Genomic DNA, 15318 nt, shown 5'->3' on the forward strand with positions numbered 1-15318 from the left:
TGGAGAGTATTCCGTTGTGTATATATACCACATCTTTGTCCACTAGTCTGTCGATGGACAATTAAGTTCTATGACAAGTAAATTCTTTATTCTGAGCTTGTTTTCCATTTTATGGTAAAGAACAATACACATTCCATGGGGCTTCTATGAATATATATTTCAAGGAAATATACATTGTGAAAAATTGTGACAGCATACAGTCAGAGCTCCCTCTGTCTCATTCTCTAAATAGCACCACCAAATACTCAGCACTCACCCTAAACTACAGATGTTACCCTTGACTCCCCACTCTTTTCCTCCCATTCCTAATCTACAAAGATCAAAACATACACTGAATCTGTTCACTGCTTTTCATCTCTACCTCCATGTCTTTAATACAAGGCAGGTGAACAACAGCACACCAGCCTCTCAGCTAGTCCCAGCTTCCATGCTCCCTCCTTCCTTCTGACTCAAAATTCATTCTCTCTGCAACCGGCAAAATGAGTTTTGCAGTTTATCAATCAGACCAGATCACCCTCTATTGTCCGTCGTTGGTCTTTAAATCTAACCCATCAGGTCTTACCCAATAACCCCTTATATATCTGGTTCCTCTGACCCTGTACATTTCCCTGGCCTGTCCACATGATCGAGGCTACCATTTACTGAATGAATGTTTGCTATATGCCTCAGAACTTCCTCAACAATGTGAGTCGTTAACTCACATGATGAGGGCTCCCAAAGACCCAGCTTCTTGGGCATGCAACCTGTGTCGTCACACAGGCCCCACACTTAGAAGAGCCTCTCATTTTATGTAATGCGCTGCTATGAGACTTCAGAGATTTCTAATCATGTTAGATGAAGGGGACTGACATTTTCATTTTTACTGAGTCCTGCAAATGTTGTACTGATTCTTTCTCACAACTCATGAAAAATAGTGGATACATCAGAAGTCTTGAGTTGCCAACAACAAAACTCCAACTCTAAATGGCTTAAGCAATAGAGGGAGTTGAGGGATCATGCAGATAAATAACCCAGGGATAGGTCGAGCTGGTTTCAGGCATAGCTAGTTCCAGGGTTAAAATGATGCCACTACGATACTTCTCTCTCCATCTTTTGCCTTTGCTTTGCCATATACCTTTTCAAGACCAGGTCAAAAAATTGATCCCTCTCATAGTTCTGGTAAATCATAAGATGGAGTATCATCTCACGATGCTAGTTACCTCCATACCGCTAAATAAAACATTGAAGTCTGGGGGTGTCTACTACAAAGGCAGGGTGAGGGAATTATCACTGAAGCGATGCATGGTCACAAAGGACACACAGAGGACTGAAATTCGAACCCAAGAATGAATGATCCGATGTTCCTGAGATCCTCTCCTTAGCAGGCCTTCCAACGTTTCACTCTGGTATGTCCCTGGATGAAGTTCCACAGGATCTTCAGCTAAGCTTTGGCTCATTTCCTATTTTAGGTTGTGTGGTCTGATCTTTACTTGGCTCTGCCTCTACCCTGGCATGCCCCCCCCACCCAGTCTTTATCCATATGCTCAGCACAAACAGCTCAGAGGAGCACTGCACATCTTCAAGGCTGAGCTAGAATAGCACTCTAGAATGCTTAGGATTAGCACCACCTTCTGGGTTATTTGGCATCAAACCTATCACAAACCACTATTAAATACTAATTGGTATTTTGAGGTTCACAGCCCTGAAATCTTTGGCATGTTAGGACAAATTCAGCTGTGCCTCTCATTCCAGAAGAAATCAAGTTCAACTCCAAAAAAGATCAAGAAGCAGCAGGGAGGTGAAGAGAAGAGATATTTCTAACGAATAACAAACATCCTCAAAGTTCACACTCATTGCATCTCTCTTCTTTCCCCTGGAAAGATCCTTTCCAGCAATCAAATTATTCTTAGGCTTATTGAGGCCTGATCCCCATTCCTATCCAAGGTGGTTCATCCCTCAGCCAACCCCCAAAACAAACAAGCCAGTTTTCCAACTTGTGGCAGAAATTGTGGTGCTTATAAAACCAGAGTCTTGGTCTATACCCTTAGATGTCCCCTGTTTGAATGAACCCAGAAATTGAACAGTTCCCATCATCCTCCTGCTCTCACCCCATCCCAGCCCCCATCATCCTTCCCTGCATTCTGGCACTCAGCACCAGGCTGGTCTCTTCACTTCCACCCTGGCTCCGCTATGGTTTAGCCCCCATGCAGCATGTCCACCCTGTTAAGAGGCATGTTGTATCCTATTCCTTCCACTTAACCATCCCGCCTTCAATGGCTGTCCTTTCTCTGGGAGTCAGTCTCCTTGCTTACCATGACCCTGGAGACCCTACAGTGTGTGGCCTTACCCCTTTCTGGTTTTATCTTCTACTCCTTAATTCCAATCTCACTGACTTCCTTGCCCTCCTCACCAATTCCTACCTCAGGGCATTTGCACCTGCAGTTTCCTCAGCTGAGAATGCTCTCACCTGAGAGTTCCCCACAGCTCATTTTCTGCAAGTTGACTCTAAAGTCATTCTCTCTGTGATAATTTGCATATCCATCTTATCTATTTTTGTGGTAAACTGTCTTTTTTTGTTGTGGTGGTTTTCAAAGAGAAAATAGTTTCTCCCCTAACTACAATAGTGGTGACTCATTTATAAAAGATCAGATACTCTAGAAAATTATTTAAAAAATTGCTCAAAAGCCCCTATTTCAGAAGCATCTGGTGGGTGTGATGATTTAACATGACTGCTAGAGCCATTTTCTACTTCACCTGTTTGTAAGCTGTGTGACCTAGGACAAGTTGCATTACCTTTCTGAACCTCAGTTTCCTCCCCCAAGTATGGGGATAACAATCCCAAATCTTGTATTATTGGGAAAGAATGGAGAAAAGTGTAAATCCAGTGCCTGGCAGGTAGTCCATGTTATTATTTTTGTCCTATCATTATCATCATTATCATTGTTAACATTTTGGTGTCTACTGTCCCAGAAATATCTGTAACTCCATGAAAATATTGATCATATCCTCATAGGAATGGTATCAAGCTGTAACATTATTTTATGATCTACTTTTCTTTTTCTTATTGTATCAATATTTATTGAGGTAAATTGGCCTACAGCACTGTATATGATTGAGGGGTACAGTGACACCCCTTTAGATGTGTGTTACCAGAGGTAGTGTGAGCATTCATGTAGCTTGTCTTACAGTTATAAACAGTCACATGTTTCTCCACTGAATTGATTTATTTAGACTATTCCTGTTAGCAGTTACAAGGTTTATCTCTACATAAACAAGTGTACTCCGAAAACCCTGCATTCCTTCATTCACTGTCTCATTTCCTCAGGCTGTAATCTTAGAAGCAGAATTTCTAGGTCAAATGTATTTGACTTCTTTGCAAGGTAATATCTTTGATACATTGTAGAGGCAGGAATGGACACAGGGCAGGTTTTCTATGATCCCATGCAGACGGGGTACAGGAGGAGTCAGAGTCCTCAGTGGCTTTTTGCAGGTCTTTTATTTGGATTTACCCGGTACACAGCAGGCAGGGGTGCTGGGGAGACAGGAGGCTGGCAGTCCTCCCAGCCCCCAGCAAGTCTTCACTCTATCTGGGCTCTCCAGTCTTCTCTGCTTCTCTCTCGGCTTCTGCTACTTCTTTCTCGGCTTCTCTTTCGGCTTCTGCTGGCGCCCCCGTGACACCGCCCTTAAAAGCCCAGTCTCAGCCCAGGTGAATCCCATCTACCTAGGCCCACACCCTACTCCAGGTGCCCGCCATCAGGCATGCATTCAGGACCGCAAGGATCCATCATCTATCCTGATGGCGGGAGGGCAGAAAAGCCTGACATTTTCCCTTACCCTACATACATATTGCCAAATTGTCTGCTAGAAAGGTTACTCCAAATTATACCCCTTCAGCTGTATATGAAACATATCCAGCTTATGAAACATATCCAGGTATATGAAACATATCCATATACCTTATTCAAAGGTATCTTGTTTTTAAGATGGTGATCTAAGCCTTGTAGCCTGTAAATTTTTTCACCACTGCTACCAGAAATTAGGAAAAGGAAAATTGGTGATTAATTTATTTTCCCCCAAGTTAGTATTTACAAATAATCACTTTATATTAAAAGCAAACTTTCTACCTTAACAATTTAGCAAAGGATTTATACTTTACTTGATAAGTGCATTTAAGACAACACTTGAAGTTTCACACACTCATTCTGATTATTTGACCCTGATTGTTTTTAATTCTTACTTTATTTAGATACCACATAGCTACGTGCTACCACAAAATTGCCACTCAACTCTGATGACATGTGTCTCCTGACTGCTGTCCTTTCCCTCCATAGCTGAAGAGAATAAGGAAATATCATCTGGTAGAAGGTGGGGCATCAGAAAGGACAGGGATTACATGGCTTATGCCCCTACAGCCCAGCTTGTCCACAGAGCTCCCCTGAGTCCTCTCTGGGCTGGGACCCTGTGACAGGGCGAGTGGAACTCTGACCCCCAGATGACTAAGGCAGAGCCTTGTTGAGTAACAGAGGACTCATAACTAGAGGAGGGAGCAGGCTGGAAGCAGAGGCTGCCTATAGAATGCCTTAGGCTGATGGAGCTGTGAGAGCACATAAGAGATGGAGCCACTAACTTTTATAGAAATCAAAGATCAAAAGCAACTTGAGTTGCCACACACAGGAAGTGAGAGTAGAGAGCTGTGGGCAGAGGGAACAGCATGGACAAAGGCAGATAAGTTTGAAAGTTCATGATAAGTTTGAGAAAGAAAAAGTACAAAGTGGTTAGAAGTGTGTGTGTATGTGTGTGTGTGTATGTATGTGTGTGTAGAACATAGTTTACAGAAGAGACAGACAGATAGGTCAGAGTCAGGTGGGTGGACAGACTAAGCTAGATAGAGAGAGAGACAGGTCAGGGTAAATTCCACAGAACCCAATGTCAGATTATGGGCACTATGGACCCACTGAAGTTTCAAGCAAGAGGGAGATGATCTGTCTGGCATTTAAAAAAAAAGAGGATCACTTAGGCTGCATAAGGAGGGCGGGTTTGAGTGAAGTCTGGTGACAGGGAGATCAGTCCAAAGTCGAGTTGGAAAATGATCAGGCTGGAACTAGACCTTAGTGGTGGAGATAGAGCAGTAGGAAAGATTGCGGAGAAACAGAATAGATTCTACAGTTCTGATTGAGTAAATGTCCTAATTGAGTAAATGGATGTCATTGAGTAAGTGGAGTCCTAACTGAGTAATGGACGTAGGGGAGTAGGGAAAGGGAAGAAGTCAAAGCCATGTCCAAATCCCCAGCTCACCTGCCCACATGAAGGTGGGGCCAGCCGCTGAACCAGGCAGCTGAGAAGGAAGGAGGGGATGAAATCTATGGGTGTAGGGACCTCCAGGTGACCGTGCCCAGACCATGGGGGAGAGAGCTCAGGTGGAGGTACTGGTTAGGAATATCAGCAGAGAGAAGGCACTGGAAGTCTTGGAGAAGATCCATGAGCCAGGCAGAGCATGTCAGGGGAAGACCACAAGGAGGTTCAAAGTACTCATGAGGGGAATCTTGTGTCTGTGGTTGGCATAAGAGGCACTACAAGGCAAGGATGCAGAGGCCAACCTTGGCAGCTCACCTCAGGCAGCTTACATTTTGATAGAAAATGTATATTAGCCATGGTTTCCCTTGCTGCTTGTGCATGTCCCAGAGCCTGCCCTGGTTCCTGTAGACAGGATCCCTCCAGGCACAGTCAACACCCTGGGGCAGCCTGGAGACAAGCCTCACTCTTCTGTTTCCATCGCGCTGTGTGAAGATGATCGGTCATCAGCAGTTTCACCACTTCACATGAAATTTTCTGCCTGAGAACAGAGGGAATTTTTAGATGTATCCTACTGGGTTCTTTCCTTATTTCATGGGGGAGCTCTGAGTCCACCAAGGATGTGGCAAGGAGCAGCTCACCCTTCACCTCAGCTCCACAGGAGCTCTCCACAGAGTATACCCTGAGTTCACAGTAGCACACATGTGAAACTCAGCCCAACATTCATACAAGAAGAGTCTTCAGTCCCCACTGCTTGTGGACTGGGGAATTGGGAGACATCAGAAGACTTCTCAGCAGAGAAGGGTAGTAAAGTGTGTGAATTCAATGACCAACTGCCTGGATTCAGGACCTAACCTTCCCTCTGACAGCTGTATCCAGGAGAACTCACCATGCCTCAATTTACTTATTTGCAAAATGGAGAATGCTAGTTTCTATATGGTAGAATGGTTGAGAATTTTAAATAGGTTGATTTCTTCTGGGAGGTGGAAATGTATAAGGGGCTTTACAGGAAGCAATTTAAAAAGGCAAAACCTTTGGTTTGGCCCTGAGCTTGTCAGCACCCAAACTCAGTGTTCTAGCTTTATACACATGCCAGCTCCATAAAATGGCTAAGAAGGGCAAACTCCAGACTAGTGAAATGGGCTGCTTCTTTTAAAGGCTCAAGAGAAATAAGTTTGTGTTTTGGAAAAAGAAAAGAATCAGAGCTACTGCCTGTGACTCATAAATGTTCACTTGCTTCTTTGCCTCATTAAAGACCAACCCACAGTCAGCACTCAATGTTCACTAACCTAAGCAGGATGGAATTGAATTGAATTGAATTGAATTGAATTGAATTGAATTGAATTGAATTGAATGGGAGTGAATTGAGGCCAATCAATTCAAGTTGAAATTGATGAAGACAGAAAGTGCATTGCATTTGCAGACAACTAAGTCAGTGATAAAGTCAGGAGCAGCCATGGATGGGAACAAAATCTTGAAGAAAGGGAGAAATAGCTGTTATTTCAGAAGTGTTCTGAGATTGAGTAAACTGTTTTTCAAAAAAAGATGACTAATATCCACAGCAAAAAAAGAGAAAATACATTAGTTATATCATAATACGGTATGTATGGTCAGATATGTATATAAGTATATAATATAAAATAGTACACATAAAAATACAGGACATGTAATGTTACATAAAGGTATAAGCATATGTACATAGCAATATGTGACTCTGTATATAAAATATTCTTTATAAAATCTATATTACATAATATCATATGATTATATTAAAACATATAGTGAGAGAAGTTTCATGAAGTAGTATGAAAGCATTCTACCCAACATGCATTTTCTGTTCTGTTTTATTCTATCCTATTATAGTCTGATCTATATTATTTATTTATTTTTTTAAGATTTATTTATTTATGCATACAAAAACTGCGGGGGGTGCGAGGTGGGGGGGTGAGGAATCACCAGAGACAGAGTGGGGAGCAGAACAGGTGGATCTATTGAAATACACTGCTGAGGGGAGCAGCAGACAAGACAGGAGAAGTCTGCAGCGCCATGTGGGTTAGGTCCCTGGCCAGGGTTCGAACTCATGCTGCAGAGGCTGCGGATAGCTTCACAGTGCTGTGCTTAACCCCTTGTGCCACCACGGAGGTCCTGATCTGTTTTTTATTTTAATCACTCTAGTCTGAAACCCACTAAGCTGATTTTTACTCCCCTTGAATAAGTTGGACCCACTATATAGAAAGCCATGTTTCCCAGGAAGCTATTCTGGGTAGACCTGAGTCGAACCCCAGTTCTTCATGCACTCTCTCTGGCACTTGTAGATCTTTTAGAGTCTCTGTTGCCTCACATGTAGGTGGGGTTGATAACTTCTCTCTTGGGGTGTTTGGGAAGAACAGAGCAAGTCACACTAGGACGTAATGAGCAAGCCTGAGCCAGTGGACCTTGACCACCATTGGGGCTGCATCCACCCTGCGGAACAATTCCTGGTTCTTTCCAAGTCAAGAGTACTAAAATGCAAGGGAAGTGTTCCCATTTCTGACGCCTCTCTGTCTTGAGTCCTCCTGGTTCCCAGTGGGCCAGCTGGGCTAAAATGTAGCATTCTTAGCACAGGACCCATTTCTCATCCAGGTCATGGCTGGAGTTTCATGACCCTCAGGCTGCCCTTCTGTTCTGGGATCACTTCAGAGAAAAGCAGAGTTGTAGGTAATTAATCACCATGGGCCAGGCTCTGTCGGACTCCTGCCAAGTAGCGAGCAGCAGCAGTCAGCTGGGGCTGCAGAGGCCCCTGGGACTCCGCCCTGGATTATTCAAGATGAAACAGAACTGCCTGCCAATGAACAGAAATAGAAGCCTACTGCACAAGCTGGAAACCAGTGTGATGAAAAGTTAAACATAAAAATGAGCAGCATGTGTGTTTGTGTGTGTGTGTATGTGTGCATAAAGAAACTAGATTAAGAAGAGACAGATAGATAGATAGGTCAGAGTCAGGTTGTTGGACGGACAAAGCTGGATATAGAGAGAGAAAGGTTGGGCCAAAGTCACACAGAACCTCATGTCAGGCTATGGGTCCTGGGGAACCACTGAAATTTCTAGCAAGAGAGGGAGATTATCAGTTTAGCTTTTTTTTTTTTTTTTAAGAGAATTACAGAGAGAGAAAGACAAGGCAGCCAACTCTCCAACAATATCCTTTCTCTGTTTTGCTCATTGGGTCATTTTTTAACCCATCCACTCACTCACTTGGTGCCCTTGGGCTCCAAGAGACCAGATACATCAATCCAGCCCCTGCTGTTGAGGAACTCAACATCTGGGGTCCCAGAGAGCTGTGAACAGCACAAGAGATCCCACTAACAGGGAATGTGGAGGCACTAAGGATCAAGTGACTGACTTGGGCTGGGAAGCATTGGAAGACAACGTTCCCTGGAGGGAAGAAAGCAATGCAAAGAGCATTCTAGCAGAAGAACAGCAGAGGCACAGGCATGGAGGAATGCTGAGATGTGAGAGTGGGATGCTGGAGCTGTGCTTAATAAGGAGGTGGAGACAGAGGTAACTCCAGAATAAAGGGTTTGGAAATTATGAAAGGACTCAAAGGGCAGGCTACAAGATGTCAGACCCTGTCCTGCAGGCAATAGGGAGCCATTGAATGATCTGGAGTAGGGCAGTAACAATTTCAGCTCTGTGACACACAAAAAGCATTCAGCAGTGTGGCAGGGGCAGCAAATGAAGGATATGGAAGCAGGAAGATCATTCTGGATACTGTCCCAACATCCCAGGTAAGAGATGATGAGAAACTGGGGAAAGTTAAGGGAGTTAAAACAAACTTTTTAAAGTTTGATATTATTGCACTTATATTTTCTGAAAAAAATATATTTGGCATTACCTTTTGGAGATACATACTAAGATGTTGATGAATGAAATGCTATGATATCTGGAATCTTTTTCAAAATATTGTGGGTGTAGGGGCTATAGGAATTTGGAAGGGTAAGGAGTAAGGAGATGAAATACCATTAGCTCTGAGTTGCTAATTGCTAAACCTGAGTGGTAGATACATTGAAGTTCATTCTATGATTGACTCTCCTGTGGTTTATGTTAGAGGCCTTCTATAATAATAAGACATGTTAGAGTTGATGAAGATTTAATGAACCAAAGGAAACATTAAAAGTAAGAGCTAATACATAGAGAATACTAACGGTGTTCCAGAGGACCTGATGTGTGTCAACCGCCTCACCCTCACAACAACCTTATGCCCCAGATGTTATTAATATCCCCCTTGAACAGATGAGAAATGAATCGGTGTGGGATGGACCACACTTAGGTGACACAGGCGCTCAGTGGTGAGGCGACAATTCTAACCCACCAGACAGCACACACCTTGCTCTTCCTCACTACCTAGGGGGTAGATGTTACCCTGGGTTGTCACTGCTTCACTGAGAGCAGTATTTCTTGGAGCAGGAAATACCTCAGTGAAGAAAAAGAAGCAAAGGTCTCACTCTCCCAAGGCATACATCCTTTTTAAGCGTAAAGACTATAAGCCAAATAAGTGGCCTACATGTGAGAAGTTGATACAGAGAGAAACAAAGGGAGAAAGGAGCAGAGACAGGGCCATAGCAGGAGATGGGCTGGGGGTGAGGGGATGTGCCCTCCAAGGACAGGAGAGGGAGAGCTCATCAGATAGACTTATTTGGGGCAGAGGGGAGAGTAAGCACAACATTTCTGGGGTGTGGGTGTACTTGGTTTGTTCATGGAGCACCAGAGAGGCTGGTGTGGCCTGGCAGAGGGAGAGGGGAGAGTAGTGGATGGGGTTAGAGAGGAAATGAGGGAATGCAGGGAGGTTCAGCTATTTGAAGGACTGTCTTTTCAGCATGACATGAGGTTTTCCTGCAGGGTTTGGAACAAAAGGAACAGCAGGAAAGAGCGAGCACAACAGGCCCCACTGCTATCTTCTGTGAAGCCCTTTCCAAGTTCCCCTGGCTGGCCACTAGGAACATGGGTTTGGAAAAGAGCTCCCACACTTCTCAGACACCAGAGCCCATGTGGTTAAATTGTCCAGTTATTGTGACTGATGCCTGAATCCTGGCCTTGCTTCTAGGAGTCTGGAGTCTGGGTTTGTGCCAGGCAGGGAGGTATTACATGATCAGCCCCAGTAATGAACCAGGCACCAAGCCTCTAGAGAGTGTTCTTGGAAGGTAACACAGCACTCATGTCTCAAGATGTTGCCGGTGGACCGAGGGTGCCCCATGCCTCTCTACTTCAGAAGCTTGTGCCTGTGTTTCCGTGGACTCTGCCTTTTCTTTTGAAGATTGCATAAGGAATCCTATTACTGTAAGAAATCATAACTGGGCCTCCCTGGTAGCCTAGGGGTTAAGTCTCAGTGTTATCACCAGTAAGGCCTGAGTTTGATCCCCGGCCAGGGGATCTCTCCTGCAGCTCCCCTCAGCAATATATTTCAGTCAATTCGCCTGTTCTGCTCCCCTCTGTCTCTGGTGAAGCCTCTCACCCCCTGCATCTCTTGCCTACACCCCAGTTCTTCCATGCAAAAATTAAAAAATAAATCATAACCCTGAGCACAGGGCACACCAATTCTATACTGATTTTCATGAGTCCGAGTAAGCCAAAGGGTGGTCTTAGGGAACCCTGTCCAGGAGTGCTTATTCTGGGATTAATGACACAGATCACTAGGGCTGCCATATTGAAGGGCCGGGGCAGAAGCAAGGAAACCATGGAGGAAGTTGTTGAAATATTCCAAGTGAAAACAGCCATCGCTTATACCAGATGGAACAGGCAGAGGTGGTGAAAGTGGGATTTTGGATTTAAGTGGTGGGACGTCAAGGCAGGTGGAGGAAGCCATGGGCATTACTTGTGAAGCCCAGGCCTCTTCTGATTTCTTCATGTGACCAAGACCTGAGACAGAAGCTGCTAACCATTTCTAGAAGGGCCTTGGACCTGTAGTGCAAGGCATTTTTCAAAGATCTTATCTAGCGCCTATTTGCAGAATTCAGTCCCGGAAAGACTCTTGCCCCTTGAGAAGTCCAGTGTAATATCTAAGACTTGCAGTTTCTGGGCAGAAGAAGATGGGGGATCCACAATCATGGGACTCTACTCAAGAAAAGGAGTTTAACCAAAAGACGTGTAACCAGCCATCCCTGCTTTTTGACCTCAGCTTTTCCAAGAGTTAAAAAATGGGCAGGGATGTTAAAAAAAAAAAAAAAAGTTTTCAAGGACAAAAAGAAAAGCCTTTTTGGTTGAGGATACAGGTACCGTGGGTTGCTTCTTCAGTGGAAGAAAGACATCTCTTTTTATGACTTAGATTACACAAACTTTCTTGAACTCTAAATTTGAAATAGCATATTTCAAGGCAGGTGGGTGGATGGGTGTGGAGGAGGAAAAAGCAGAAAGACAAAAGGAAGCAGGCTGAGCGAGCTCTTGGGAACCTGTTCGCAGAGCAATCTTAGAGACTTGAAAGTTGAGGAGTGATATTATGTTAATCTATGTTCTAATTGCTCAGCAATAAACAACACCCACTTGCTGCATAAATGTCAGGACCAAGACTATTTCTAAATCTGCTTTGAAACAATGTCAGTCACTGGGAGGAGAGCACAAAGAGATTGAGTACTTTAGTGAGCATAAAAAAAATTTAAATATCTATGACAGAGGAGTATTCATTACCAGAGCAATGGAGCTCAAATGTCAGGGGAGGGGGAGCCCAGAGTACCTTTAATTGGGACTCTTGGCCAGCTGACTGCGAGGGGAGGGGGCGCAGGGGCAGCTGGGACTTGCTGGTAACTCTTGTCCCCTATTGCTGCAAGTGGCACAGAGCAGGTCACTGCTAAGCTCAATGGTGCTGAGTGGGGGTTGGGGGATCTGCAGCCTTTCGAACAAATATGAAGATTGATGGAATCACTTTGAACATTCCAGTCTGTAAAGAATTAAAATGGGAGTAAATTAAATAAAATAGCCAGGTGCCCTGTCTGCTCTAATTAAAAACTGGGAAAGGCTTGAGGTCTGCTTAGGAGGAGTATGGAGATAACTTGGGTTTGGGAAGCAGATAGCCTGAAACCCTTTCATTTTTACTGCGTGTCATCAGGCAGACGCACAACCTCTCTGTTCCTTGGTTTCCTGTCTTTCATAGGTGGAGATAATTACACTCACCTCTGGACATAAGGATAAGTGTTTATGCAGCTACCAGGGTCTCTTATGCACAATAGGCACCTACTATGTGTTCCTATAAGCAGCACGCACCAGCTGGATGCTATAAGAACAACATAGTTCTACTACAATGCAGTGAGTCACCCTCACTTGCCTTAGACCTCCACGAACCCCCAAGGACCTGCTCTGGCCTCTTCTTGCTGACTGGATGGCGAGCCCAGTGAATGGCTGAAGACAGAGGGGTATTGAGGATGTTCCCACCAAATATCCTAACTGAGAAGTCGGTCTGCAAAGCAGTGGCTGGTTTGGGTTCCAACCCCTTTCCATCTCACTGGACAATTGAATTAGGACAAATGAGTTAAGAACCTCCATTTTGGTGCCAGAGACCCCTGATTGTAGCTGCTTCTAGCTGGGTGACTTCAGGCAAATCACAAAACCTCTCTGAGCTTAGGCCATCAGGATAAAAATGGCAGGGAAAGAAGACCTGGAGTCAGGAAGTCCACCTCTACTCCCCATTTTGAAAACCTAGCCATGTAGATTTATTTAGGTAAAAGAAAGTTGTGTGGTCTTTTTGACCAAGATGGAAGGTGCCGTTAGAATCTGGCCTCCTTGGAGACTAAGCTTCATTTGTGAAGCCTGTTCTCTTCACACTTTTACAGTATAGTTTCTTATTGATTCTGTGGCAGTGTCTGCTGTTGCATATAACAGAGATTTTATTTTACTATTAATGCCGGTAAACTATTATGCTCCGTAAGAGTCAAAGCCCCGAGGAGGTTCAGAGATGGAAAATGAGTAGAAAGCATCAATTCTAGCTAGCAGGGCTTCCCGAGATAGCCCTAAACCCTGTCTCCTCAGAATCTCGCGTGTGTGTGTGTGTGTGTGTGTCTGAAGGTATTATTTATATGTGATGTCTACCATTAGGGCTGGTGAAAATATAAAGTTCTTTCCCTAAGGATTTTTTTTTGTGAATAGAATCCAAGGTGTTGCTTGGAGTTCAACTTGAGTTTAACTTGCACTTCACCCAGGTCTCATGAGTGGGACCCGAGGAGCATCTCTGTGCTCTGACACCTCTGGAAATGCTTCATCTAGAGCTTCTGGGTAAAGATGGCCTTGCATGTCCTCAGGATGACTTGACAGAAACAGAGCCATAGGCACCCTCGCAAGGTTGTATGCAAGAGAGTGACAGCCTTCCCCATCTCTTCTCACACAGACAGTATAGAAAACTTGAGCGGAAAGATAGAAACTTCCAACGTGACTCCAAATTACAGAATGATTGATCTTCAGAAACATAGGGAGAGGCCACCAAAAGGTTAACCTCTAGAAGAAAGATTCCTTGCTTTGTTTCTTTTGGAGGCACTAGTTAGATGGATGAGGAAAAAAAGGCCTGTCACCATGTCTGCAGTCACCTGTATGTTGAGGGAAGGTGAAATGCTGAGTAGGAGGAGTGGTACCCTGACCAGCTCAGAGCATCAAGCTCAGGACATGAAGAGGCACAATTAAGTAAGTTGGAGAAGGAAAATTGAGTAAGGATTCAAACCAGGGAAGAAGTCTAACAAATTTTATCCATCAGAACTGTTTTTCCAATAATACAACTTGAGTTCACTTATATAGGAAGGAACATGGGGTCATTAAAAATGTAAAGACAGGGCCTCCCCCATGGCACAGCGGTTGAGCGCTGGGTTGAGAAGCTGCCCGCAGCCTCTGCGGCGCCGGTTCAATCCCTGGCTGCTCCCCGGCCACTGGAGGAGGGTCCCACATGGCACGCAGACCTCTCCTGCCGCCTGCTGCTCCCCTCAGCAGTGTACTTTGTCAGTCTGCCTGCTCTGCTCCCCGCTCTGGCTCTGGTGAATTCTCTCACCCTCCCGCGCTTCTGACTGTGCCCAGTGCTTGTATAAATAAACAAAATCTTTAAAAAAAAAGAAAAAGAAAAGAAAAATGAATCTCTAAAAAAAATAAAAAAAAAAATGTAAAGACAGAGATGTTCATGCTGTCTATGGGTGGAGGAAGGCAAATGCCAGAGCAAGGTCAGGAACTTCCCTGATGTCAAAGTATGAATGCATAGAGAGATGAGAGCTAGGTGCCATTTGTTAAAATCTTTATCTGGCTCCATGGTTAGAAGTGTGGGCTGAGAGGTGGGTTTACCTTCAGGTAGCAGATTTCTGCACATGTCAAGGGTAGAGGCTGTTCTGACTTTGTCTACGCAGATGGCTTTTCTCTCTTGCCTGCTAGACCAAGGGTGGGGGTAGGGTCCCAGAAAGTTTTACAATATGGACACAAGGGTTTGGCCTGAAAGCAAAACTGCAAATGCAATTCAGTGTGATCTGGACTGAGGGCGACTCAAACAGGAGGACAGGTTTAGAGGGAAAATCAAGTGCCAGGGATGAGGTGAGAATAATACAAGATGGTAGGGGGCCGAGGGTCCAGGAAAGAAACTAGGGACAAGAAGGGGGATTTGACCTATTCTGTCAGATGTCTCTTGATCAGAGTGGACATTAAATGACTGCCTTCCATGTTCAGGAAGAGGTTAGACTACACAAAAGCAGAGAGAGAGAGAGCAGGTACAGGGAGCGGCATGGGGAATAGTAAGAGCTTTTTGGAAATGTTGCTGGATCCATGGACCAGGCATGAAGAAGAAAGTATAGGATTTTTGCCACACTCTTTTAGGAGTGTTTTGAGGAGACATCATTAGTTCACCATGTAAGGTTACTGATGTTGCGGTACGGTGGTGTCTTTCTGTTACACATATACCTCCATGAATGGGGGAGGAACAGTTGCCACTTTCCATGTTGCATTTATAAGCAGCCACTTGGGTTACAACTCCCAGCATGTCATGAAGCAGGCCTCCTGAATGGGGGCAGAGAGGGACACATGGAAGAGGTACTTGGAAGAGACATGTGGATGAGAGACACA

The sequence above is a fragment of the Talpa occidentalis genome, unplaced genomic scaffold (genome assembly GCF_014898055.3).
Source record: "Talpa occidentalis isolate TD23 unplaced genomic scaffold, MPIMG_talOcc4v2.1 talOcc4.9, whole genome shotgun sequence".
Classification (NCBI taxonomy): Eukaryota; Metazoa; Chordata; class Mammalia; order Eulipotyphla; family Talpidae; genus Talpa; species Talpa occidentalis.